The 27,168-nt window shown below is 43.6% G+C and overlaps 1 protein-coding gene across 4 annotated transcripts in view; it reads left to right on the top strand.

Moving 5' to 3' along the window:
• Window positions 1-27,168, top strand: part of APP (amyloid beta precursor protein) — a 405,252-nt gene that overhangs the window by 122,674 nt on the left and 255,410 nt on the right. The window lies entirely within an intron of this gene.

Here is a 27,168-nt window from a genome sequence, read left to right as displayed (position 1 = left end):
TGTATGACATGTATAAATTTGTTCGGCAAGCGGTCGTCCTGTTTCTTCCCCCACTGAGGTATAGTATTGTACTATCCACATCTTAATGTAAAGGCCCATACACACTTGCCGAGAAAATGAGCGACGTCGCTCATTTCCCCCCTTCCCGAGCGACGTCGCTTATTTTCTCGGCAAGTGCGTATGCCACCAGCGGCGATCAATGCGCTGCCCCGCAGGTCGGCAAGGATCGTCGCTGTTGGCAATGCATGCATGCATGCATGTATGCATGTATCTGGACTGTCGTACAGGAGCTGCATGCACGGCCGGTCGCTGCGTGATGTCACTGAGCGATATGAACGGTTATATCGCTCAGTGTGTACGGGCGGCCACTTACCGCCTGGCCCGGGAGGGGAAACACTAAGCTAAGGGAAACACTATGAGCGACATCGTCTAGTGTGTATATATCTTAAGAGAAATTATAAAACAACGATGGATTGTGATCCAAAGCACTGTATATGGTAGAGAAATGTAATTCTTCTATACCCTGGATAGCTGTGTACAAAAAGGAAAAGAAACAAGATAATCATAGTAAAAGGTCATCAGGAATATATTAAAGTAGATTTCCTTTAATGTCCACACTCACTCAAACTCGGGGCAGATGTATTAAGCCTGGAGAAGTGATAAAGCAGTGATAAGTGCAAGGCATACTTGCCTACCTGACCCTCTCCATGAGGGAGAAAATGCTCTGTTCCTGGACTTTCCCGGTAATGTATGATTGCCATCACCTGTGGTGAAACACCTTTCTTATCAATTAACTAGCTCACCACAGGTGATGGCAATCATACATTACCAGGAGAGTCCAGGAACAGAGCATTTTCTCCCTCATGGAGAGGGTCAGGTAGGCAAGTATGGTGCAAGGTGATAACGCACCAGCCAATCAGCTCCAATATGTACATTTACAGTTAGGAGCCAATTGGCTGGTTCGTTATCACCTTGCACTTATCACTGCTTTATCACTTCTCCAGGCTTAATACATCTGCCCCTCACGGTGAGATATGTACACTGAAGGGTTCCTTTTATCCTCCTTAACAGGAATTTAGATGAACGGACATCAACGTGCTTTACATTATTACACAGGGACGTCTCTGTTCCATTATTAAAGAATCACACTCACCTGGCACCAGGTGGAACCAGGCTTCAAAAGGTTTCTTTGGTCAGGGGCCGCCCTTTTATAATGCTGTCATGGAAAGCGCATCTTGATTTCCTTTTCTTTCCCAGTAAATTGCAGATCCCTATGGAATGGTATCTTCCAAAAATTTAAATTATAATTTTTCGAAATAAAATATTTTTTATAATAAAAACTTATCCGTAATAATGTCCCCAAGGGTAGTAAATATCTGTCCTGTAAGATATAGAACACCAAGCAGAATGAAACCTACTCGTCCAAGGAGGGAAGGGGGAGAGGATTGGGTTTAGGCTGCAGGTTAGGAGGGTTAGGTTTCGGGATTCTCAACACCGGGATGCCGCAGACGGTATTAGAGTATTTGTCTATATGTGATTTGTATTTCGTTGTTCATTGGAGCCTTGGCTCTCCCATTGCAAACCTTATTTCAGTTAAATAAATAAGTTATGTTTGGAAGTTGGGAAGCGTATAGTGGATAATGGGCACTCAGGCACGTCCTTCTCTCCTACCTATTTCATCTCTGAGTGCAACCAGTCATGGAAATTACTGTAGTTCACATGGATCATTCTATATGATTCTGAGAAATTTATATAATTCAGTGCTTCTCAAACGTGGTCCTGAGGGCACTCAACAAGTCTAGGTTTTAGGGATAGTCCTGCTCGTACACAGTTTAATAAAACTGAGGTACAAATTAAATCACCTGTGTCTAAGCATGGATATCCTTAAAACCTGGACTGTTGGGGTGCCTTGAGGACTGTGTTTGGGAACCGATGGTATAGATAACATATTTTTTTTTTTTTCCTTTTCAAATGGTAATTGTATGATTTTTTTTTTGTCCTAGTAGCACAGGTAGTTCCACTGGATCATATGGAAGTTGTGAGGCAAATCAACACACAACTTTCTAAGACAAAATTTTCGAACACATATATGTACTCAGTGGTCACTTTACTAGGTTTACCTTTATAGTTGCTTGTTAATGCTAATATCTAATCGGACAATCCTGTGGCAGCAGCTCAAGGCATAAAAAAACCACACATGGTCAAGAGGTTCAGTTGTTGTTCAGACAGAATGAGGAAAAAATGTGATCTGTGACTTTGACCGTAGAATGATTGTTAGTGACAGAGAGCGTGGTTTGAGTATTTCAGAAACTGCTGATCTCCTGTGGTATTAGGCACAACAGTCCATAGAGTTTATAGAATTATATGCAAAGTAAAAAAATACCCAGTAAGGGGTCGTTGTATGGGCGATAACACAGTGTTAATGAGAGAGGTCAGAGGAGAATGAGCAGACTAGGTGAAGCTGACAGAAATTTGCAGCAACTCAAATTGCCAGATGACCACAACAGGGACCACTCCTGTCCGATGGGAATCTGAGGCTGCAGTGGGCACAGGGTCACCAACACTAAACAAATGTCAGTTACATCAGAATTTATGTAAACAAGAAGTATCCATGGGTCCATCTAGCCGTATTTTAATGGTTCGGGCTGGTGATAATGTAATGGTGTAGGCCAGTGGTTTCCAAACTTTTTTGAATCACGGCGCCCTAGAATATCCGAATTCTTTTCACGGCACCCCTAGGCCAAAAATTTCTTATTGAGAAATTTAGAAAGAAATATTACATTAAGTAGATCGCGTTTATATGTCATCCTTAGGGTCAGTTGTGTGGTGAGGGAAAAGATTTGCTTCTGTTTGGCCACATATTTTATGACTGGCAGCCACCAGCACTGGTTTTGCTTATTATATTGACCATGAATAATTTTAATTGGTCCTGGACCACCAACCCAGGGCACCCCTGCAAGTGTCCCGAGGCACCCCAGGGAGCCACGGCACACAGTTTGGGAACCTCTGGTGTAGGCAATATTTTCTTGGCACACATTAAGCCTCTTAATGCCAGTTGAGTACCGCAGCCTAGCCGAGTACTGTTGCTGACTATGTGCATGCCTTTATGGTCCCAGTTTATCCATTTTATAATGGCTAAGGATAAGGCACCATGTCACAAAATACACATCATCTCAAGCAGTTTCCATAAACATTTTGGTCCATTTAGTGTACTCCAGTGACCTCCAGGGACGGATCTAGACTTTTCTTTAGGGGGGGCGGTTTACTGTTTAATCTGGACTCCTCCCTCTACCGTCCCAACTCCTCCCATCTGCAGTCCTAACTCCTCCTCTCAATTCTGACTGAACTTTTTGAGTGAGACTGAGATAGAGCTTTGTGATTGTTTTATCTACATGTGACTGTGCTATGGGGTAATTGTATTTATTAGCCCTAGTAGCCACACACCAGCAAGTGAGGGGCAAATGCTCTGTAACCCTTGCTCTCCTGGCTCCCCTGTGCTGCTGTGGTATAAGCTGCAGCACATCGTTCTGCCTAAGGCTCTCCCAGGAGAGCTCTCTTCTGCTCAAAAGTGGGCGTGGCTATGACTGTGATAGGGGGGGGGGGCGGTCGCCCCTTCGCCCCCCCCCCCCCCTAGATCCGGCCTGGTGACCTCCTACAGTCACCAGATCTCAGTACATTGGAGCACCTTTGGGATATGGTGGAACGGGAGATTGGCAGCATGAATGTACAGTACATCTGACAAATCTGCAGCAATTGCCTGATACTGCCATGTCACCATGGACCGGAATCTCTAAGGCGTGTTTCTAGCATCTTGTAGAATCCAAGAATTCAGGCTGTTTTGGATTGGCCTGATACAGTTGTTTGGGAGTTCAGTGGAAAGATCTAGTTACAGAGAGGCCTTTTTGTTTCCGGTTCAGTTGAGGACTTTGTACACACATCACGTGGGTCCCTGAACAACAGGTTTTTTTCTTTTAATATGCGCTATCAATTCCATTCCAGTGTTGTATATTCAAGTGGATCATTTGGTCAGTGACACACATTGCAGTGTTGAGCTACTGTTGGACTAGGCCTGTTGTGGCTTGCACTCTCTTTAAAGTAGCCTGAATTCGACTGCAGTCATTGAATCAACAAAAGTGTAGCTGCTGCCCAAAACAACCATTCCGATTCTAGCTATCATTATTGCATCCTAGAAAATGATAGTCTAAATCTCATTGGTTGATATGGGCAACCAGAGATTGAAGCGCAGGAGCCCCAGCCATTTATAGCATGCATGGCACACTGTTCCTCATCACACAGCTTTTTGTTTTTAGGTGATAATACAAGTGTAGAGTTAAAACATTGCACTCCTTTTATTGGCCAGGAATGGTACTGTGGTGGAGAAACTGGAACCACCATCATGCAAATCTTTTGCCAGGGTCTTGGCACTTTCATATAGCTGGGACCACTGCCATTCTCTCTTGGCATAGCATGGCTCTCCATGTGTTTGTAGAGTTATAGAAATGTCCGTTTTATTGCGTTTAGAAAAGCCCCCTGTACTTACATATAGTCTTGACCCCTGATGACCGCAATTTGGCCCTGCTCTGAGCTCCATAGCAGTCACGCCGAAGGTGATCGGCAGTGATCCCGCCCATATTTGAGTACTGGAACCCCACCAAAGTAGCGTTATAGGTGAAGAGGGGGGTACATTTTCGCACCATACACTAAAGTGGAAACCCCCTTAAAATGAAAGAAAATAAAATGACCCCTGAGTAGGAGTTTAGCTGTTCTGCAATCTACACATTTTTATTTTATGAGCCTTCTGCTCTGATTGGCTACATTTTTGCTATCAACCGCTGCAGTGCTAGCCGTCTTGTCCTATGAATTTCAAAAGTATCCAATTGTGTAAAAAGACCTTTGTGTAATTCCAAGTGTGTTTTGCTGAAAAGGCAGCTATATTGTGCACAGAGCAAATCCATGCGGTAAATACAATGAATCACAAAGCCGCTAGCAGATGGAATGCCCTCAATCTACTCTACAGTCATCTTGGATGATGCACATCTGCAGCCTGAATTTATAAAATTTGAATTGCTGACATTGTGCTCATCATTTATGCATGACAACGCTTCCAAACAGGAAAACCATCTCTGTGCAATTTAGAAGTTTAGGAACTGAACTCAGCCTAATGGAAATAAATGACAACTTAAAAGGTGGTGGTATTATTTTCTTGAAGTTCGATGTGACAATAGTGATAATTTAAGCAAATCGCTTCATATAATGTTCTGCAATCTGGTAACCAGAAACCTGTTATCCAAGCTCTTTAAAATGTAAAATGGAACGGTTCCTTGGCTTTCTGCATGCAGAAATATATCCAGAAAGCTTAGAGCAGCTCCTGTCATGACAACACGGAACAGGAATGGTCCCGGGGGGAAATTATCAGAAATCTGCGTTGATCACTTTACAACAATCCGACACAGCCTATGGTCTGCAAATGCATATATCTCGCTACTAATCTCCCTATGAAATAAGAGCCAGGACAGATGGATGGGAAATATGGCATGTCCGTGGGTGCGCCCTGATTGGCTTCATCACCAGATTTTGGTTTGCTATATTTAAGGCCTTTATAAATATGTTTAGAAGATTGTTCTTTAGAACAGGAGGCAGATGATTCCCTCAGGGTTCATCATGCTCTGTAGTGTCATTTTGTATTCAAAATTTATTATAGCATTGTCACTAAATAAGTGAATTGCCTGCATAGGACTATGAAGCTGTGACATTAAATGGGACTTATGCTTAATTCTACTTAAGGTACTCAATTTCTTTAATCACGCAGACAAAGTGGAAATACTAGAAAAATTAATCTTTTTGCTCTTAAAATTCTAACTGTTGTTTTTTTAAAAAAACTAGCAATACAAATGATCACAATCTGTAGAGAAGCATCCAGTGCTGAGTAAACTAGAAAAAAAAGACAATCGGTACACAATAGTGAATATATGGAAATATAGATGCCTACGGGAGACGATCATCTCTGAATAGAAAATCAGTGTTGAACATACAATCAAATGTAAATTAAAGAAACGTTACATAAATTCAGAAGTAAAAAGGAACAGGGTATATTCAATTGCAGTCGAAAACTGCCGTCTGTCGAAAAGACAGCTGTTTTCGACTTTTCAAGGTCGAATCCTGATTCGACCTATTCAATGCTTTTCGACAAGTTGAGGCATTCGACTTGTCGAAAAGCACGTGGATCGGCGAAATAGCTGCCGATCCACGTGTTGATGTCGAAAACGGGGCCAAATGCGACAGGTTTTGGCCCCGTTTTCCACCATCTCAATCCGACATAAAAATGATGTCGGAATGAGATGGACCCAGAGGAGGCGAGGGAGGGGGGGAGCCGCAGGGAGACGGGGGGACAGCCGGCGGGCATACAGTAGATCAGCGCTACAATCAGCACTGCAGCTGGATGTCACTCACCCGCCCGACCTCACGGCAGCTTCCACCCGGCTCCAGCACGCTGCTGGAGCCGGGTGGAAGCTGCCGTGAGGTCGGGCGACTGAGTTACATCCTGCTGCAGCGCTACGGTAGCGCTGATCTTCCTGCATGCCCGCCGGCTGTCCCCCCGCGGCTCGCCCCCCTTCTCCTCCTCTGCGTCCCATCTTAATTCGACTTGAAAAAGTTGAATTAAGATGAGGATTGAATAGGGGTTGTCGGATCCATTCCGACAAATACATGTCGGAATGGATCCGACTTTAATTGAATATACCCCAAAGAATGGTGTATTTGTGGAAGGGTGGAGGGAAAGGAAGGAGATCTGTGTTAGCCTGTGCTGGGCCAAGAGATGGTGGGCTACAGAAGGCATACTAGAGACACCATGTCTTTGAATTATTGAGCGTAGTGTACTTTTTCCCATCGCACTCAGGTGCCAAATTTTTCTGATAACAATTTGTAAGGAGGGAGGGTCAGGGTACCTTCATCTAGCCACATAGTGGATCTCTATAGCTAACTTGTCTGCTGGCTCGTGTAAAGAATCTGCGGAGAGCCCAAGTAGGAAAGACTACAAAACTTGACTGATTGCGACTTTGGATACCTTGCTTAAAAGGTCCGCAATTTCACCCCAAAAAGCTGTAATTTTAGGGGAAGTCTCGGAAACGGAAGGATCCCACCTCACCACAGCCCCCCGAACACAGATTATAGGGGTAAGTTTGCTTAGACTTTTAAAAATGAAAAGTAGCGGTGTTACCCATAGCAGCCAATCAGATTCTATCATTTTCAAGGATGCAATAGAGAAATGATAGCTAGAGTGTTATTGGTTTAGATCACTATAGTAAAGCATTAGGTATTGGAGGGGAACACATTCCCTTGTGCTTGATCCGGACTCTAGGGTGAATGGTTATACTATATTAAGCCACCTTTCCTCACTGCAGTACTGATTCGTGTGTGAACAAGAATTGAAGAATCATTCTTATTTAAATACCCTAGAGTAGCAGCACGTGATTCATCTATGACTGCTGTCTCTTGTTCGTGCTCTTACAGAACCCGCTATGAAGCCCAAAACACAGCAGTCTAAATTCTTCCTAGAACTTGTGTCCCAAATGTTTGGGTTTTAATTGCATTGGAATATAGAGTCCTCCCAGGATATTGGTGATGTTAGTGCATGTCTCCAAGGGTTGGGTATGTGTGACCGTGGTTACAATATCGACGCCGGGATCCCGGCAGTTAGATGGCCGTCGGCGGAGACACGTCATTCATCTGCACCTCCTCTGCCTCCACATAGCCCTCCTCGTCAAACATGTCGACACAAGCGTACCGACACACCACACACTCAGGAAATGCTCTATATGAGGACAGGACCCCCACAAGGCCTTTTGGAGAGACAGAGAGAGAGTATGCCAGCACACACCCCAGCACTATATAACCCAGGAATTACACAGTAACTTAGTGTTTACCCAGTAGCTGCTGTATATATGATTAATGCGCTAAATTTATGTGCCCCCCCTCTCTTTTTACCCTCTTTCTACCGTGAGTCTGCAGGGGAGAGCCTGGGGAGCTTCCTCTCAGCGTAGCTGTGGAGAGAAAATGGCGCTGGTGAGTGCTGAGGAAGAAGCCCCGCCCCCTCAGCGGCGGGCTTCTGTCCCGCGATTTTGTGTAAAAATAATGGCGGGGGCTCATGCATATTACAGTGCCCAGCTGTAAATATGCTGCTTTTTGCCAGGAGGTACTCAATTGTTGCCCTGGGTACCCCCCCCCTGCGCCCTGCACCCTACAGTGACCGGAGTGTGTGGGAGCAATGGCGCACAGCTGCAGTGCTGTGCGCTACCTCATATGAAGACCGGAGTCTTCTGCCGCCGATTTTGACGTCTTCTTGTTTCAACCCGCCGGCTTCTGGCTCTGCGAGGGGGACGGCGGCGCGGCTCCGGGAACGGACGACCAAGGTTAAGTTCCTGTATTCGGTCCCTCTGGAGCTAATGGTGTCCAGTAGCCTAAGAAGCGCAACCTAGCCGCAGTTAGTAGGTTTGCTTCTCTCCCCTCAGTCCCACGTAGCAGAGAGTCTGTTGCCAGCAGAAGCTCTCTGAAAAAAAAAAACCTAACTAAAATACTTTCTTAATAGCAAGCTCAGGAGAGCTCACTAAAATGCACCCAGCTCCTTCCGGGCACAGTTTCCTTAACTGAGGTCTGGAGGAGGGGCATAGAGGGAGGAGCCAGTGCACACCAGTAGTACTAAATCTTTCTTAGAGTGCCCAGTCTCCTGCGGAGCCCGTCTATTCCCCATGGTCCTTACGGAGTCCCCAGCATCCACTACGGACTACGAGAAATAGATTTACCGGTGAGTAAAATCTTATTTTATCATATATCCATATACGTACCATAAAATCAGCCATTTCTCAACTCCAGCTCCTCAATCATTTCCCTATGATACGCAATCATCTCTAACATACCGATAGGGTGTCGGGATATTGCTGTTATAAAGAAGTAGAATTATTAAATGTTCTGAAATAGTTTCAGTGACTGTTCCCAGTTCCCTGTCAATTAAGGAACTTTCTCTCTTTCCACTTCTCAGCCACGTCTTTGCCACAAGGCAAATGTCTCCTGTAACTCCTGACCTTCTGTAAAGCAGAAGCTGTTAGCAGAATGAGGCGGTGTCAGCTCTGCTTATAACCTGCATGATGTAAACCATTATTGCAGGGGAAAATGACTGACATATACCTGTACAATTCGGGATCCTCTCTCTTGGACTCCCTCTGGCTGCTGGTGCAACCCCAAAGAAGATACACAGAAAAGCACCCTGTGCGCACAGTGAAAGGCAGCATTAGGCAGGCATTACCCCCCAATTCTCTTTTTTTTTCTAAATCTGCCCATAACTGTAATGGGATGTTCTTCACATTCATATTTCTGGTTATAGCCGGACTCGACTCATGCGGTTAAGCTGGCCACCACTGCACTGAAAGAGTTAACCTTCCCATACTGACTGTCCAAGGGAAGTGATGGTGCTATACGCCTAATGCGGACTGAATATATAGCTAACGTTATACAAAGGATGTTTAAATCTAACAGGTTATTAAAGATTTACATATTTAATGAGCGGCAGTGCAGCACCACAGGGTATTATGTTACGATGGCCTGCACCATTTGTAGAAATGTATTATTAATGTACTTATGAGGAGTTGCTGTTTTGGGGATCAGATTGTTTTAACTGACCTTCTGACATAGGAAGTCTTATAGTACTTAGGGCCCAATTCAACGTTAATTGCAAAACAACATTTTCCTCTAATGGGCAAAACCATGTGCACTGCAGGTGGGGCAGATATAACGTGCAGAGAGAGTTAGATTTGGGTGGGTTATTTTGTTTCTGTGCAGGGTAAATACTTGCTGCTTTATTTTTAATCTGTAATTTAGATTTCAGTTTGAACACACCCCACCCAAATCTAACTATTTCTGCACATGTTACATTTGTCCCCCCTGCACTGCACATGGTTTTGTCCATTAGAGTAAAATGTTGTTTTGCAATCAACCTTGAATTAGGCCCTTAGCCTGGCCTCAGGAAATGCTGCTTGGTATGCTTACAGTGCCTTGCTAAAGTATTCACCCCCTTTTGCATTTTTCATGTTTTGTTGCCTCACAACCTGGAATTAAAATGGATTGTTTGAAGGTTTGCATCTTTTCATTCACAGAACATGCCTACAACTTTGAAGATGTTTTTTTTTATTGTGAAGCAAACAACAAATAGGACAAAATAACAGAAAACTTCACCCCCCTAAAGTCAGTACTTTGTAGAGCCACCTTTTGCGGCAATTACAGCTGCAAGTCGCTTTGGATAAGTCTCTATAAGCTTGCACATCTTGCCACTGGGATTTTTGCCCATTCCTTAAGGCAAAACTGCTCCAGCTCCTTCATGTTGGATGGTTTCGGCTTGTGAACAGCAATCTTCAAGTCTGACCACAGATTCTCAATTGGATTGAGATCTGGGCTTTGACTAGGCCATTCCAACATATTTAAATGTTTCCCCTTAAACCACTCGAGTGTTGCTTTAGCAGTATGCTTCGGGGCATTGTCCTGCTGGAAGGTGAACCTCCGTCCCAGTCTCAAGTCACAGGCAGACCGAAACAGGTTTTACTCAAGAATATCCCTGTATTTAGCACCATCCATCTTTCCCTCGACACAAAACAGTTTCCCAGTCCCTGCTGCTGAAAAACACCCCACAGCATGATGCTGCCTCCACCATGTTTCACTGTGGGGATGGTGTTCTTGGGGTGATGTGATGTGTTGGGTTTTGCGACAGACATGGTGTTTTCCTTGGTGGCTGAAATGTTCAATTTTAGTCTCATCTGACCAGAGTACCTTCCTCTATACATTTGGGGAGTCGTCCACATGCCTTTTGGCAAACTCAAAACGTGCCTTCTTATTTTTAACACTAAGTAATGGCTTTTTTCTGCCCACTCTTCCATAAAGTCCAGCTCCTATGGAGTGTATGGCTTATTGTGGTCACATGCGCAGATACACCAGTCTCTGCTGTGGAACTCTGCAGCTCCATCAGGGTTACCTTTGGTCTCTGTGCTGCCTCTCTAATTAATGCCCTCCTTGCCCGGTCTGTGAGTTTTGGTGGCCGGCCCTCTCTTGGCAGTTTTGTTGTGGTACCATGTTCTTTTCATTTGAAGGTGATGGATTTGATGGTGCTCCGGGGGATCATCAAAGATTTGGATATTTTTTTCTAACCCAATCCTGACTTGTACTTCTCAATAACTTTGTCCTTGACTTGTTTGGTGAACTTTTTGGTCTTCATGGTGTGATGCCTCTTGCTTATTGGTTTTGCAGCCTCTGGGGCCTTATAGAAAAGGTGTGTTTATACTGACAGATCATGTGACACTTAGATTGCACACTGGACTTCATTTCACTAATTATGTGACTTCTGAAGGTAACTGGTTGCACCAGAACTTTTGAGGGGCTTCATAGCAAAGTGGGTGAATACATATTCATATGCCAATTTTCACATTTTAATTTATAAAACTTCTTTTTTTTATATACATTTTTCTCATTTCACTTCACCAACTTATAATATTTTGTGCAGATCCATCACATAAAATTCGGATTCATTTAAAAAAAATTAAATTACAGGTTATAATGTAACAAAATAGGTAAAAAGCCAAGGGTGATGAATACTTTAGCAAGGCACTGTACATACTGCTTTTACATGTAATAATATTGCCCTTTTGACGACTTAACTGACAATTCTGCCCATCCCCCTTGCCCCCCCCCCCCCCCCACACACACCCCAAACCGTTCATAAATTGTTGTTTGTTACTGTTATTAGGTACTAGTGGTCAAAGATCCTAATAACTATATCCCCCACTTCGTATGCTCTTCTTTGAAACACGGGGGACGCAGAGGGGCTCTGAGGTCGTATGTGATGCGACTGTGTCGGCTAAAGCCCAGCTCGCTGTGGTCACTTCTTGTGCGACTGTGGTTAACAAAGATTCGCTCACAAGTCTGAATATTTTTACGCTTATTCACTAATGTTGCATCCAGAAACGATGCCTTCCAAAATTGGCCTTAAACTCAATTGACAGCTTTGTGTCAGCTGCATCCATTTTGGAATAATTATCACTACACGCAGTGTATATTTAGGGATTTAGGGGTCTATTCACGAAGCAGTGAAAAGAGTGGAGAAGTGAGCCTGTGGAGAAGTTGGCCATGGCAACCAATCAACTGCTCTGTACAATTGTATAGTAAGCAAATTATAATTGTTACTTCAATGCTGATTGGTTGCCTTGGGCAACTTCTCCACAGGCTCACTTCTCCACACTTTTCACTGCTTCATGAATAGACCCCTTAGTCATCTGGCAGCAAATCAAATATTCTATGTGGGTTTAAACACAATCTGATTTAACACTGACTGAACGCTTCCATATTTGTGACAATTTTCCTGTCTCACATTCCCTCTTCCTAAGACAAAATACCTGCTTCACATCTGTTTCACCCACTCTGAATCCCAATCAGCATTAAAAATAAATTTCTGCAAATGCGCACAGCACTGGTACTTAATTCCTTTTGGCGCTACGTCGCTGGACATTAACAATTCATGAACGGCAGTGCCACCTAAGAAACATAAAATTCTATTAAAGATATATATATTTAAACATCCCTTGCACAACATTAGCTGTATATTCAGCCCACATAGGCCCTCATTCCGAGTTGATCGCTCGCTGGCTACTTTTAGCAGCCGTGGAAACGCATAGTCGCCGCCCACGGGGGAGTGTATTTTTGCTTTGCAGGAGTTCGAACGCCTGTGCAGCAGAGCAGCTGCAAACACATTTTGTGCAGAACAAGACCAGCCCTGTAGTTACTTATTCTGTGCGATGATTGCTGCGACGAGTGACACGGTAATGACGTCAGATACCCGCCCAGCAAACGCCCGGCCAGTGTTTTCCAAACACTCCCAGAAAATGGTAATTTGGCACCCAGAAACTCCCACTTCCTGTCAATCTCCTTGCATCCACCAGTGCGACTGAAAGCGTCGCTAGAACCTGTGCAAAACCACGGTGCTCTTTGTACCTGTATGCCGCACGTGCGCATTGCGGTGCATACGCATGCGCAGATTTGCCATTTTTTTAAATGATCGCTACGCAGCGAATTTCGACAGCTAGCGATCAACTCGGAATGAGGGCCATAGTATCGTTGACTTTTCCCAGGAAGTTTAGCTTTTTCCATGCATTGTCAGCGACTGGCCACAGCAACGTATCAGTCCTTTAGTGCATAGGCTGCGTGGTTCCTGGGGACTGCCTTGCCTTCATGGCTCTTAGTGACTGTATTGTCTTTAATATTTTGTCTGACAACAAACTGGTTTCCAGCAATGAGGCCAATGCAGAATAGAGTGCAAGTCAGAATGCGGAGCATACCTTGTGGGTATTCGCTTAGTGCGTAGTACAGAACCATGTGCCATAAATTGTATTTATGGGTTATAGAGTCATAGACGAACCATGTATGTGGATTTATGGGTTATAGAGCCTTAGGCAATTCATTTACATCTGCACTTGAGACTAAAGGGTTAACATGCAGTGCCCGGTGATGGTGTGTAATTGGAAGCGTTGTGCAGAAGCGTAGATCTACCTGTATTCAGATGGACCTGCCTTGGGTTGGTGCACCTGTGCACTAATGATGATAGGTAGAAAACCAAGAGCATGGATATCAGGAGTCCGGCAGCAGAGATGCATACATATATTTGATGATGCATTTAGGGCTTGATTCATGTTTTAAGTGCAAAAAAGCAAGCAACTGGGCAAAACCTGTTGTACTGCAGGTGAGGCAGATGTAACATGTGCAGAGAGATTTAGATTTGGGTGGGGTGTGTTCAAAGGGATCTCGAAATTGCAGTGTTAAAAATAAGCTGCCTAACATTTGTGGACTACATGCAAAAGCAGCCAGTATTTACCCTGCACAGAAAAAAAATGAACCCACTGAAATCTCTGTGCACATTCCATCTGCCCCATCTGCAGTGCAACATGGTTTTGCCTAGTTGCTTGCTTTTTTGCTTTACTTACAAACATGAAACAGGCCCTTGGTTCCATTCACAAATTTCCAGCCTTCTTGCATTCAATAATGCATTGGCCCCTACTAGGACAGGCAAATTGTACATTAACAAAACTAGTATATATATATATATAAAAAAAAAAAAATGAAAGGGAAGGAAATAAATACGGACTAAGCTACAGAACAGATCAATACACAAACAGACATTCCCATGGTGCATTATGCTTTTTACAGAGCAAACGCCTGTGTTGTCCTCTAATTGATGTCTCCACATTGTACGCCCAGGTTGAAGCTTCTTCATTCATCACTTTGCATCATTTACAACAAAATCACCGTGCCGCGCAATCGATTGAATTGTATATTTTGATTTATGCCCCGAGTCTGTGGCAGCTGTGCTTTCCTTTTTATTTATTTCTTCTTCCATTTTTCTTGAGGCTTGCATAGAAATGAATGTAATGTCATGGATTAGCGCCTCCCCCTCCATCTTTCTCACACACAAACGCAAGCCCTGGGCGTTTCTGCTAGTCTAAGAGCGTACTTCAGTGACTGCTTCCGGCCTGCGTGTATGCTGTGACAGCTGTCAAAAAAGCCAAAACAAAAGGAACTGTAATTCAAGGACGCTTTAATATTCCATGAATTCTTCTCCCTTCTGTTTTTTATATAACCTACAACCCTGTTACAGTAAAAGGAGCACTAAATCTTCCATGCAAGTTACTGTGTATATAACAAACTGATGACCTTAGCAAATATGTCTATAAAAATAAAAGTGTACAATAACTGATTATGTTTGAGTGTTAGTTGTGGCTGTGGGAGAATAGATGTTTAGTCTGAAGTGAATAATAACATGGAATGCGGGATAGCGCTCAGCTGTTAAGATATGGGACATCTTTATTTGTTTAAGCTCTCAGGGTTTGGACAGGGCTACAGTATTTGCCAGTTTGTCCAGTCCATTCGTATGCTTGTAACGTAAGCATAAGAGCTTTAGCCTAAAACACAGGAAGCATGATCGCCTACAGATGGAGCCCTGCTCATCTATCCCTTTAATAGGATTAACTGAGCCAGGACTGTCGGACTTAGGGGGTAATTCTGAGTTGATCGCAGCAGGATCTTTGTTAGCAGTTGGGCAAAACCATGTGCACTGCAGGGGAGGCAGATATAACATGTGCAGAGAGAGATTTGGGTGGGGTGTGTTCAATCTGCAATCTAAATTGCAGTGTAAAATAAAGCAGCCAGTATTTACCCTGCACAGAAACAAAATAACCCACCCAAATCTAACTCTCTCTGCACATGTTATATCTGCCTCCCCTGCAGTGCACATGGTTTTGCCCAACTGCTAACAAAAATCCTGCTGCGATCAACTCAGAATTACCCCCTTAATCCCCTGCTGTAATGACTTAATCCCCTGCTGTATTGTTCTCTCTGTATTGTATTGCAGCTGAGAACAATAGATGAAAGGCTTATGCTAATCAGCCTTGGTGCACCATGGTGCAGCAGAGCAGGCTAGATGAGCGAGGCTCCATCTATATTCAAAGGATGGTCCCAACAGAAAGCCAGCCGGGATCGGTCATCCAGTTTATGGTCGCGTCCTCTACAGTTGGCTTCTTCATGCTCCGTCCCACCTGTCTGGACAAGACCATCTGCAGGGGTAAGAAGAATGCGGCAGACTTTGAGGGCACTCCTGGCTGCTGCTGACCTTGTTTTTCCAGGCGGGCAGCGGGTGTTCCACCAGTAACCTATGTAGTGTGGACTGTGACATCAGGAGACTTGCTGACGGGACTGAGCTCCTGGTCCCATTTGAGGAACCTCTTGGTGCCCCATGTTTTCCTTTTTATGTTCCACACAAAGCTAAATATTCTGTTTGAGGAGGAATTACCCTTTAAATCATACAGCAAATTAGTCCAGACGCTGTTACTTTTCACCAAGGCAATGTGCCTCCTGACTTTTTTCCTAATACGTCTGTTCTCTATTTCTTGCTAATTAACAGTCTGTAATTTGTTTTGAAGGGATGCCGAGAGTCAGATTTAATTTCATATATTTTTGTAACATTGTGTAAGTCATCAAAGGACCTCGTTCATTTCCCACTGTGAACTGTGTTTCAAGTCTGCTACTAGGTTGAATGTTGTGCATTTTATTTGCTTATTATAAGATGCATTATGCATTAAATGCGCCTATGCAACAAAAAATAGACATGTAGACTCAGTTTGCTCAGATGAGCTTTTGATACACACCCTACAGGTGCTCTTCCCATGTCAGGTCCCTCAATACCTCACAGCAGGATGGCTGGGAGACTTACATGAAGCTGTCAGTTTGATAACTTGCTTCTATTACACAGGTCTGCGATTGGAATTTTTAAAAAGTTTTTCTGTCACCTACTACATTTTTGCAGTCCTATGTAATTTATTATAATTTTTTAAAAAGTCACTAGAAGGGATCCGCAGAACCGTGCATACGAGTAAAACATGCAACAACTAGCACAAGTACAAAATAGACCTACTAAGAATTGTATTTTCTATTGCGCTCTTTCTCCAATAGGACTCAAGGCGCTTAGATGTGCAGTTCGGTTCTCCAGAGGGATTACATACGTCAGTATGCAGACATAGGGCAGAATGCTGGCAGCGGGCGAGCGGTACGAGTTCCCTTGTGGGCTTGCTGTGCTCTCCACAATGTGGGCTCGGTGGTGAGATGCTCTCACCACAGGTTCTGTTCCTACTCTATGGGTGTCGTGGATACCCACGAGTGGAAATAGGCCCTGTGTGCTGGTATTCCGGCTGGCGGGATTCCAGCACCGGTATACTGACTGCCGGTAGGTATCCAGACAGCCATCAAATTGAACGGATCCCCTCCAGAGCTCAGAATCTACCCACATTTTGTGGATCCGAACTGAACCGAACTAAAACCTGGTCTGGATCTCCTGGAAAAATTTTGGCTTTTGAAATGCAAAAATTCCTGATTTTAGCTGTTTTTATCAATTTTTAATGATTTTTATCAGTGGTTATCCATTTTGTTTTTGTTTTTTTGTTAGCTGTTTTTAACAGAACCAAAACACTTGAGGGTAGTTTGGCCTAAACCAAAACACGATGATGAATTAAAACCAAAACACGGGGGTCCTTGCACATCTCTACAAAATAGTACAGACAAGACCATAACTTGCATGCTGTATTACCTGGGCCTTCCAGGTGAAAGTGGAGGTGTTTGCAACCTAAAGCTGTGATCACCCCTGGCATTGCACCCTTTCCTATCACTATACCAATTAACTTTTATCTATCACAGTCTTTGAAATAACAGAAGTTGGTTAGATCCTATGGGCAACTTCTCCACTTCATTTCTATTCAAGGCTTGATACATTTCCTCCTATCTCGTTTAAATCCAGTCCCGCAAAATAAAATCTAATCTTTAGCACTTCAGTGCACCTACTTCTCACAAGGAACGTCATTGATCTGCTCAACTCCTCCACTGGCCGGCCATCCACGCACTTCAGTGGGCAACTAGCCGCACTTGCGCAAAAGTAGGCACGTGACTTTGTAATATAGCATCCTCGCCTCGGTTGTTAATCATGAAACTTGTTGCTGGTGCATCCGGTATGTTTTTATTATTTTAGAAGTAAAGGTACCCAGCCAGACCTCTTCCCCTTCCTGCTCTGCCCCGCCCGCCACTGTCTGGGCCAGTGGTTCCCAAACTGTGTGCCTAGGCACCCTGGGGTGCCTCAGAACACTTGCAGGGGTGCCTTGGATTGGTGGTCCAGGACCAATCAAAATTATTTCTGGTCAATGTAATAGGCAAAACCAGTGCTGGTGGCTGCCAATCATAAAATATGTGGGAAAACAGAAGCAAATCTTGTTCCTCACCACATAATAGACCCTAAAGATGACATATATGCACAATTTTTTATTTAATATTTATTTCTAAATTTCTCGCTAATAAATTTTTGGCCTAGGGGTGCCGTGAATAAAGTTCTGAAACTCTAGGGTGCCATGATTCCAAAAAGTTCAAGAACCACTGGTATATGCCCTATTTCTGCTCTGATTGCTGCTGTTCCCATACCTTCACCACACTCCCCACCACTTCTCGCCAACCCCCCCACCCCACCCCCCACTTGGTCCTCTGCCCCCATTCCTTCTGTGATATTAGGTCTGTCCCATCTTGCGCATATGAAAAAAATGCATTACGCTACACAAAAACATAATTTTACGTCAGTTCTGACAAAAAATTTTTTTAATTTACCCCACCACTGCAGTTGGTGGGATAGTATAAAGTTAATATTCATTGATCTATAAAATCAGAATTCCTTTTCACCAGTACGGAATACTGATAAAACCACAGTCTGATCCGCATTATTTTAGTTCAAGGTTCAGAGTTGTCACCGCCCATCCTGGAGGAATCCTGGTAATATCAAACGCAATTGTGTTGCTTGCGGCAGTCATCAAATAGTAATTAATGTGTAACTTGGAAACAGGGGCCAACGTTCCTCAATCAGCCAACTAGTTGAGTCCGTGTAGCCCTCAGAGCAGAATTCACTTTGACATTGCCATGAATTGTTTTTCATACCAAGGTCAAATCAGATCTTCTGGAGCGCACTTAGAACTATTTATGTTCAGTGTATTGCATTTTTTATGTGCATATTGTTCATTGTAGTTGCATCACTTTTTTTATCTGTATTTTTAATAACTATGATTGTTCTATAACTTTAAATTTGCGGTTTAAATGTTTGTGTTTCTTGGTTGTTTTTAATTTTCAAGGCACCATTTAATTAAGCTTTGTGTTTTTAAACTGAATATTCCAGAATAAATTCTAGTAGGAGCAGAAAGGGAGGTTCATTTTTCTTTATTTAATGACATAGTAGTTAATTTAATTTTGTGCCTAATTGTTATCTTGTGTAAAGGATAATGAATCAGTTGCTAATTATTATTTCGATTTGTTCTTATGCAGTATTAAAGAATACCAACAATGTACACAACATATTAGAGAATATGGGAAAGTGTCCTGTATATACAGTGTGAGATTCACTGAAGGCAGAATGTACCAAGAGGAAAATGCGGCAAAAAAAAATCTGAAATCTGCCGTTTTCGGAATTTGGACGCATGTTCCAAGCTCCAAAATGCGATAATTCCGGTGCTTGGACCCAGTGGTTACCACCATTTTTATTTAGCGTATCCCAATAGACACCTAAGGGCTTCCCCAAGAGAGGGATCCAATCAGATCCCTCCCAGCGCCCACGGAAGCGGCCACGTCACTCTACACATGCTCAGAAAAACTCCCGGACCCTAAACCCAGAAGTCCTATCACAAAAGATGGCTCATATTGGTCCTTTGGGCATGTCTAGGTACATACCAGCAGTTTTAACGCTGGTATGTACATGACAAGAGGCGGAATGTACAGTATTGAGTATGCGATGCTTAGTACATTGCACCTAAAATGACTTTTCCCTTTTAAATACAATATATAATCTGTCGACTGTTTCAGTCAGTAAGTGTAGATAGCAACATGACTCACCAAAGCTACCGAAGCTAAAATGATTTACTGAATGTGTTCGGGAGTGCCGGCTAAATAACTTCTCCCATCTGCACCATGTAGCCTTGCCAGGCAATGTGTAAGCCTTTGCCTAATCCCTGTCGGTCTTACTTTTATTTATATTTCTGGTATATGATGTATTTGCTGACCTGCTGTTAGGGCCAAACTGACATAATGAAAATACATTTAAGCATTGAGGAAGGCTGGCAATGTGCAACACTTCTTTGTATGCATGCAGCCAGTTGATCTTCTGCAAAAGCTAAAAATATTCAACATCACTTGACTTTGTTCAGTCTCTGAACACCAGAGAGATCCTGCGGTGTGAGACGCTCGTCGGGAAACTGGGACAGTACAGGCGTTAAATATAGCAACGTTTTATTGAGGGGAAGAAAGACCAAACCAGCCGATCATGCATAATTGACAGCTCTCGAGGTAGACAAAATATATTTCCGCAATTCATAAGTTGGGGGGGTGGGGGGGGGCGCAAGTTATTTTCTGTAAAAGCACAAAATACTTATTACCGTGTAGGAATCCGAGGCAGTGCCAGGCTGTGTTTTAAATAAACAGTATTTATTATGATTTATATTAAATCTTAAACTAGTTGGCGAACTTAGAAACAAGTAACGGAAAATGTCAGCTTGATCATTAAATCGTCTACCTTATGTACAGCATGTTCTGTTCTTACAAGTAAACCTTTACGTAGGTCCTTTTAATAGGTTCAGGTGGTTTTGAGTATTGGACCCATTTACTGGGAGTAACACCAATCGTCTCTGGAATGATTCAGGCAGGTTGTCGTTGCGTTATTAAACCATACTTGCCTACTGTCCCAGAAAATGTGGGAGACTCCCAAATGTTTAGGAGTTCCCAAAAACTACTGGAGGAGCAGATCATCCTCCCGCATCCCACCCATTTCCTAGTAAAATAAGCAGGATGGGAGTAGACAAATACGCGACTCCCAGCGAATTACGCCCCTCTTCCTGTTCACGTGTTTTGCGTCATTGGGCTCTTTGGGTCGTGGCCTAATGACTCCAATTACTCCATCTGGCCCCCTCTTCCCCCCCCGTAGTTTCCACTAGCTTGTCCATAGCGGGGACTCTACCAGAGGGGTGAAACCAAAAGTCAACAAGAGTGTATTAAATGTTTTTAGAAGTTCTTGCTCGGCCACAAATTAAATGCAGTAACACACTTTGGATGAGCATAAACATGTTCCTAAAATATATCTTTGTTCACTTTCCTAAATGTCATTGAAACGTTTTAAAATATCAAATGCAAGCTTTGTGTTGAAAATGAATGTTAATGTATACTATATACAGTATCTGTTGGTTAATTTCTCTCCACAGAGCAGGTAACCTCTATTTTTTTCCTTACACTTCTAGAATGTGTTCATCTGTTTATTCATGTGTCAACAAGAGCTTTGCACAGGAGAGTAGTTACACTTTTTGAATGCCTCTTTCTCCATGCACTTAAAGCAGAAATCACTATGGTGTGCTGTGAGAATTAGCTTGATACTTACCTCTATTTCTTATTCAGTTTCATTATAATTCTATTGATGATTGGTAATTCTTCAGAATTCCATAATGTCATGTAACTGCCATGGCAACCACAGTCACATGGCACTTAGGGGCTAATTCAGGTTCAACCGGAATTTTTGCTGAAAAGATGCGGGCGCATGCGCATTGCCTGACCTGCACATGTGCCCGCATTTTCTGCGTTGCGGGGGCGACCTGAATGGTGGGTGGTGCGGCGCAAACGGGGGGTGTCAGACGCGTGGTCGCTGCAGCTGCGTGATGTCACACGCAGCCGCCTCCATAGGTAAGATGGCGCCGGGACTCTTGCGGACGCAGCTAAGCTGAGTCATCCCTAGTTTCTGCTGACAAGAACAAATTGCGGAGCGATCGCATTTTCTGTTTGTTGAAGGGGGGGGGGGGGGGGGGGGTGCCAGTCAGTATGCTGGGCGGCCCCTGGCATGCAACCAAAAGGATAGCAATTTCTGCTGATTACCAGAATTTGCTATCTTTACTGAATTAGCCCCTTAATGCAGAGAAGCTTTGGAATGCCAGTCTGAGCTCTGTTTTCAACTTGCTGTGCTAGGGATGGTCATCAGTGCTTAACATCAATGGTTTGCACTCATCAATGGACATCCGTGCTGTTGGGTGTGAATGGTGGGGCTTATTTGCGCACCGGAGTGTGGGACTAAGCTCCGTGCTAGCAACGCTGAGTAAAGAAGAAAATACAACATCGCTGCCTCACAGTCATTGATGGTGGAGAACCATTGAATCTCTGCCATCAATGGTAAAACTGTTGGTGGCAAATCATCGATGGTCATTGGCCATCCCTATGATTTTCTGATAGCCTGTGTCTTGCAGCCATACTAGTTTTCTTTCCAGAGAGAGAGAATGATTTGTAAGAGGAAGGCTAATCAAATGCATTCATGAAAGGTACTTTAAGGAAGAAAAATCCATGTGGGTATGCTGCTGCTTAAATTAGCGTGATTCATATTTTGTGGGCTACAGGTAGCAATACCATCTAATAATCAAACAACTACCCAATGCTTTGCTTGCAGTATATTCAGTAGTAGTAAAACATGATCAGACATGGAGACAAGATGAGAGTGGTAACAATGTTTTGTAATAAGTAATGTTCCGGATGTAGTTATGTGACTGGCGGGCGATACACACCCACAGCAAATTATTTTATCCATCCATGATACTCAGAAGATAAAAGGTTGGTATTCTGGCGGTCACCGACCACCGGTATTTCATACCAAACCTGATGATAATTTGCACTGAGAAAAAGCTTTAGTGCATTGTGTAGTGTTTTATGTTGTGTATGCTTCTACATTGACTTAAAAAAAACAACAACAAAAAATTCAAGCAATATTACAAGAAATGTAACTATCGTTAACTTCTAATCTTATGTATAAAATTGTATTTAATCTCAGAACCCGACTTCCGACATCATCCTGTCATCTCTTTTAGGCACTGCTGTTTGTAAGACATAACAAATTGTGATGCCGTGCCAGCTGAAACTATAGGCAGCCAGGCCAGTCCTGTAGTATTATTATTATTATTATTATTATTATTATTATTATTATACATAACCCTAACCATACTGGAATGTGCCTAATTAATGTATGAGCCACACTTGTATGTCAACATCGGATTTTTTTGTCTTCTGCCTCCCCGTTCTAAATTCTTATTTTATTGCCTTTTTGAACATACACATATGCAATAATACACTGCAAGAAGTGTTTTGTGCCATGTCACATGTTCCTAGTGGCAGCATTCTCACACCTGCACTGCACCAGGCACTTCAGTAAATGCGTGCTTATAAATACTAGACACCTGGCTATAATGGGATCAATAGTCACTGACGTAGAGATGTTTGTACAGCTGCTTGCATCACAGAGTAGTCAAGGATGTGAAATGTGAGCGATCTGCATACCTGTTTGATGTCATGCACCTATAGCATTTTATAATCGTACTGTCCCCTCACTGGATGGTTCTTGATCATCCTTCAGGGGAGGATATTATGAACCCGGACTGTCACTCAGTGGTCAGGGAAGTCTGAGATGCTTATGTAGACTAGGTAGAATGAGCTGTGCCATTGTGTGAGAGGAGCAGCCCTTCCTGTTGTGTGGCGTCATGCCCCAATAAAGAGTCCTTGTGGATGGTCTCCTATCATGTGGGCTGGCGCTTACAAGACCGACTTCTGCTTGGTAGCGCTAGGCGGAGATCAGACGCTACTACAGCATGGTGCAGAATGTAGTGGGATTTTGAGACATTACAGGTGAAACATTGCAGTAAGATGGCCCTCCACAAGGGCTCTTTATTGGAGCATGAAGGATCATGAATTACGATGCATCATTCTTCATTTTCCGACCTCAGCTGAACTCATTCCCTGCACATTCTTATGGAAGTTCTTCCCAAATCTGAGTGCGTCTAGCAAAATGTAAGTACATTAACATTCATTTAAGCGTCGAGGGCCGCAGTTTACTCTGCAAGTCTTACACTGACATCTATGCTTTAAAAAGCTATAACATTGCAATTAAAATCAAATGCAGCCTTGCTCTGTGTTTCAGTGATCCTGACAACAGATACAGTTCAAACCCAAATATGTAGCCACAGCCGGAAAACCTACACCTGTATTATTTCAGTATTTAACCACATCCCTTTTTCTGTATTTCCATCCTGCACCCCTACGGAAGTACGGCAGCTTCCTGTTTATCCTACGACCGAAGGAGAAAACACACCTGCTGGCAAAAGTCTGCAAAAACCTGACTTCACTTCTAAAGTAAAAAGTTCTATCCCAAGAACGTTAATACACCCTTCCACAAATTCTCCTGAATCCAGTTTACTTTTATTAGCCCCGCCCCAAATTTTTTTTTTTTTTTTTAGGACTAATGACCCCACGTTATTGTCAAATGAATAGTTTTCACCTATACAGGGACTCTCGTTTGCATGCAGTCACCAAGTCATCCTGGTAGCCTGAGCCTGTAAACAGTATTGCCTCTGCTGACGGGCACTGTCATCCGTCTGGTTACTTCGTCCTTCCTAGGAGTCCAGGCACGCATATGAGTAACATGGGGGTATAATGCCTAGGGGTCCCGGCATGCAGTAGAATTGGGGATAATGCCATGGGTCTCCGGGCACGCATGAGTAACATGGGGGCATAATGCCTAGGGGTCCCGGCATGCAGTAGAATTGGGGATAATGCCATGGGTCTCTGGACACGCATATGAGTAACATGGGGGCATAATGCCTAGGGGTCCCGGCATGCAGTAGAATTGGGGATAATGCCATGGGTCTCCGGGCACGCATATGAGTAACATGGGGGCATAATGCCTAGGGGTCCCGGCATGCAGTAGAATTGGGGATTATGCCATGGGTCCCCGGGGACGTATATGAGTAACATGGGGGCAAAATGCCTAGGGGTCCCGGCATGCAGTAGAATTGGGGATAATGCCATGGGTCCCCGGGGACGCATATGAGTAACATGGGGGCAAAATGCCTAGGGGTACCGGCATGGTTCCGGTATGAAAGATAGATAGTGTCTAGTTAGACAGTCAATAGATAGACACCATATGTTAGATGGACATTAGGTCGACAGGGTCATAAGGTCGACAGGGTCAAAAGGTCGACAAGTCAAAAGGTCGACATGAAAAAGGTAGACACCATGTTTTTTGCATTTTTGTGGTTTGTGTGGATAGTTTTGTCATCTGGGACCCCCAATTGTAGAAAGGCATACCCTCGCGGGGCTCGCTTCGCTCGCCACGCTTCGGGCACGGTGGCTCGCTGCGCTCGCCACAAGGTTTATAACCAACTCTATGCCGACATGGATAGAGAAAGTATGAAATAATCCAAAAACATGTTACATTTAAAAAAAATAAATTTGTCTATCTTTTTTATGTCGACCATTTTCATGTCGACCATTTGACCATGTCGACATTTTGACCTGTCGACCTTTTCCGCGTCGACCTTTTGACCCTGTCGACCTAATGTCTGTCTAATATATGGTGTCTATCTATTGACTGTCTAACTAGACACTGTCTATCTATCAAACAGATAGGCCCGGCATGCAGTAGAATTGGGGATAATGCCATGGGTTCCCGGGCACGCATATGAGTAACATGGGGGCATAATGAATCTCCATTCACCTTGTCACAGATTTACAGCACTCTACTTGATGAACTCTTGTATAAACTTCTTCTTATCACTCTCTAAAAAAATTAGTTCATGGATGCCACAAATTATTATCCTTTTATACGGCGCCACAAGGGTTCTGCAGCGCCTAACAAGGTACATAAACAAATGAGCATAACAAAAAAGGGACCTACAGTACAAGACAATGCAACACAAGTACATGGTGTATAAATGTTGCTGCACCAGCGGTCATAACACTCAAGCATCAGGGTGGCAGAAACCAGGGTCAGGCGCCGTTGTAGGGAGAATGGAATAGATAATATTATAAGTAAGTGAAGAAAAAGCACAAGATGGGGAGGGCCCTGCTCGTGAGAGCTTACATTCTAAAGAAGGGGGGGGGGGGTAGACAGCGAGCATCATACTTCATTACAAAAACAAAAAACGAAGTGCACTGTGACCGTTTCCTCCTTCGCTGCACCAGGAGGGCGGCTTGTCCGATCACTGCACGGCCTGCAGGAGGGAGATCCGCCAGGCACTGTGTGTGTGCAGCAGAGGGCTGGGGACTGGGAGAGCAGATGGGTTAAAGTCCCAACGCTGGGTGCTGGGACTAGTGTATTAAATGTACATGGACCCAAGTAAAGGGGATGTAGTCATGTTACTGGCGCTCAAGATCCCGGCGGTCAGCATGCAAACACAGAAGTCCCGAATGCTCAAAATGCTGCCCCCCCCACCTGCCGCCGCCGCCAGGATACCAAATATATTATGCTGTGACTACTGGCATGGCGCCTATTATACAAAAAACCTAGTGCTTTTATTCAAAATGTTTTCTGCGAGTGTACCACTGGCATAACACATATTGAATAAAAGCACTAGGTTTTTAGTATAATAGGTGCCGTGCGAATGCTCAACTCCCCCTTTTGTGTGTGTCTGTGTGTTTCTCTGAAAAGTGCTTTAGAATTTTCCATTTTGTATTACTATTCAGGTTTATTTAATTATAATAAGCAATAAGTAGGACTAATGCTTAACATTAACTCGTTCTTATTTTCAATTTTATCTATCTGAGTGTACATTGTACGTATTAATATGTTTAGTCTATCTACATATATTCAAATGTAAAAGGAATAATAAGCTGTAAAAAATAGGTTTTATTGATGTAAAAAAATCAAATCAAAGCTTAATAACATTATTAATGTTAGAAAGCTTTAAAATCAAGGTTTCTAATACCTGATTAAAATTTTTTTCCATTAAAACATTAGTGCAAAAAAAGCAAACTCTTTTTTTTTTAACCCTGTGTGCACCTTTGAGCCAGGAAAGAATTTTCTAAGCTGCAGTGCTGTGGTGTGTAAAGCCTGATGCAGGGCTCCAGCCATAGAGTATGTATTTATAAATATGTATTTAAAGTAAAATAGACTTTTCTCATACGTCCTAGAGGATGGTGGGGACTCCAAAAGGACCATGGGGTATAGACGGGATCCACAGGAGACATGGGCACACTATAAGACTTTAAATGGGTGTGAACTGGCTCCTCCCTCTATGCCCCTCCTCCAGACTCCAGTTAGACTCTGTGCCCAGAGAGACTGGACACACACTAGGGGAGCTCTCCTGAGTTTCTCTGAAAAGACTTTATGTTAGGTTTATTATTTTCAGGGAGACCAGCTGGCTACAGGCTCCCTGCATGGTGGGAGTGAGGGGAGAGAAGCAGACCTACTTCTTCTAAGTTCAAGGGCTCTGCTTCTTAGGCTACTGGACACCATTAGCTCCAGAGGGTCTGATCACTTGGTTCACCTAGCTGCTCGTTCCTGGAGCCGCGCCGTCACCCCACTCACAGAGCCAGAAGAAAGAAGACGGGTGAGTATTAGAAGAACAGAAGACTTCAGTGACGGCAGAAGACTTCAGAGTCTCTGAGGTACCGCGCAGCGCGCCATTGCTCCCACACACAAGCGGCACTACACGGGCGTAGGGGGGTGCGCCCTGGGCAGCAATTATACCTCATATATACATCCTGGCAAAGAAGTATACA

The sequence above is a fragment of the Pseudophryne corroboree genome, chromosome 2 (genome assembly GCF_028390025.1).
Source record: "Pseudophryne corroboree isolate aPseCor3 chromosome 2, aPseCor3.hap2, whole genome shotgun sequence".
In the NCBI taxonomy this organism is placed as follows: domain Eukaryota; kingdom Metazoa; phylum Chordata; class Amphibia; order Anura; family Myobatrachidae; genus Pseudophryne; species Pseudophryne corroboree.
The sequence above is the reverse complement of the archived record's forward strand: the minus strand, read 5'-3'. Positions and strand labels throughout refer to the sequence as shown.